We start from the raw sequence: 2747 nt of genomic DNA on the forward strand, positions 1-2747 counted from the left end.
CTCGCCCCGCTTGCCGGAGAATGCCGCCGCCGCCGGTTTCCCTCACCCGAACCGGTAAAACCCGAGAAAAGCCGCCCGGTTTTTATTTAATTAAAGTTCGGTTTATGTTTCGTTTAGATTTTTTTTTTTGGTTTTGTAAAATAGCGAACGTTCATTAGTTTAGATCTGTTAGTGAACGCTTTCGTTCGTTAGGTTCTGTTAGCGAGCGTTCGCTCGATAGATTTTTCTTTTTCTTTTTATTTTGGGCCAGGGACCTATCTGTGATGATTTTGTTTACAGATTAGTCCCTGATTTTCAAACGATCACTGCTTTTCGCTCGTTTGTCCAAATCTGACGAAACCAATGCCCACTTCTTCGTTACGATTCCCGCTATCCAGTAATCCAACTTAAACATGTTTTTGAAAGTTTAAAATTTGGTTTTCAAACAGATTTGAATTTGAACTTCGTTTGATCATAATTTGAGTTTTGTGACTCCGATTTAGTTGATTCTTTTTGCAAATCGAAGCTCTTGACCTATACTTTCTGATAAGGCCAAATTCACATAATTTTGGTACTGTTAGAAATTGTTTTATGTTGCAAGAGTTATTTGCTTGGTTTTGAAGTTTTCCGAATTGTTTTCTTCGTTCGTTCTGATCTTTTGAGTGATTGCTTATGTGTGGTTACTATTGCTTGCTCACGATAGATTGAACAGAGTGTGACGAGTAGAGCTATCAAGAGTTATGAGTGCGTGTAGCGACCAGACCTCAAATAGTCTGTGCTGCTGTGCACCAATGTCATCCCTGGATCAGTAATGCTGACACGCACAGTACAAATGGAGGATTTATAACAGAGTAGCAATCACACACTTATTACAACGAATATCTCCAAAGAGAATAAGTATGATAAATAGGCTTAAGGCCATCTAAAAACGATAACAGCGGAAGACTTGGAAGATAAGTGAGTCCATCAACTCCAGCGGCATCACTGAGTATAAGACCACGACCTAAGGCACCTTACTCGTCGTCTGAAAAGTCTGCAACATGAAACGTTGCAGCCCGAAAACGGGTCAGCACATGGAATATGCTGGCAATGTAACACATAGAGAATAATGAACAGTAATAATACTATACTACATGCATATATGGCTGGTGGAAAGCTCTATGGTTAAAGTTTTTGCGGAAAGCCAATTTTTCCCTACTGCAAAGGAATAAATTTTATTTAACTATCATGGTGGTTGTTGAACATTGAGATGGTTGACAGCATCTCAATCCCAATTAAGTGTCATCAATAACCCAACAAAATTAATTAAAAGTAACATGGTGATGAGATTCACATGATAATCCAAGTACTAGATACTCAAGATGTCCATAACCGGGGACACGGCTAACCATGATTAGTTTGTACACTCTGCAGAGGTTTGCACACTTTTCCCCACAAGACTCGATCTCCTCCGTTGGATTACTCGCACTACCTAGTGTTTGAGTAACGGATGACCGAGACACAGTCTTTCAAAAGTGTTGCACCTTACGTATGGGTAGACAGTTACACCTACTTTCCCCTACATCTGCTAGTCTACCACTGTAAGAGTTCACACAACTTAGTCAACTATGCTAGAGCCCATAATAGCTTGTGGCTGCACACGGAAGTTTCTAGCATGAATAATCTCATGATCCCTTTGAACCTGGGTGGCGGTCCAAAAGAAAAACAGGCAATCCTGGAATACCCAGGTACCTCAATCCACCCAGATGTGAGTTTTAGTTGCCACCTTAAGTAAACCATTATGAACAATCTCACATCTGTCATGAATATCACTCAAACCCAATCCACGTCTACGAGCATAGCATGGCAATATAATAGCAAACGTAGAAGTAACTCCCAAGGGTTTGATAAAAGAACAGGTAATAGGTACTACCTCAACTACTTCCCAATACCCACAATTTAATTAGATCCTAATCATGCAATGTTTGAGGAATAGATCTAATGCAATAAAAACTGGGTATGGAAGGTATATGATCAAAGTGTTACTTGCCTTGCTGATGATCCGCGAAACCTAGCGATTCGAAGTAACAAGCGGCACACTCCAGGTACTCTATCGCAAACAAACAGGCAAACAATAAGTACTCATCTACTGCACAAGTAAAACTCGAATGAAAGATCCAACCAGAAAGTTCAACTTAAGAACTCCGGTTTGCAAAAAGAATCAACTCGAACGAAGCAACGGAAGTCAAACGGCGAAAGAAACAAACTTCGTTTACTAATCTGGATCTAGGTCAAATTTTACAGTAGCAAAAACTTGTTTGATTAGGTTAAACAGAAAGAGAATTTCGAGACAAAACTCTAGGCGCTTGAATCACCTGATTCGGATAAACGAGCGAAAAGTTAAACAGAAACGAAGATTCGATCAGAAAACGAGATCTGAGATAATCGCGGAAAAATCCGATGAAAAAGAAAAATGGACGAACTGTTAAAGAACGGACGTTCGTTAACAGAGAAAATCCGACGAACGTGTTCGTTAAAACGAACGGGTCGGTGAACATTCACAAAATAACAAAACCGAAGAAATAAACCGATATAGGCTTTTTTTAAAACGAACGGTTTTTTTAAAACAAAACCGGCAACGACGGCCAGGTATACCTCATCGGGGCAGGGCTCCGGCGGGGCTCCGGCTGGCTCTGGCGAGGGCGGCGGGGTACGGCGAAGCTCAGGGGGCTCAGGGGTGGCGAGGGGCGGCTCCGGCGGCGGGGTTCGGCGAGCGGCTGCGGCCTTCG

The sequence above is a fragment of the Triticum aestivum genome, chromosome 3D, assembly GCF_018294505.1.
Source record: "Triticum aestivum cultivar Chinese Spring chromosome 3D, IWGSC CS RefSeq v2.1, whole genome shotgun sequence".
NCBI lineage: Eukaryota > Viridiplantae > Streptophyta > Magnoliopsida > Poales > Poaceae > Triticum > Triticum aestivum.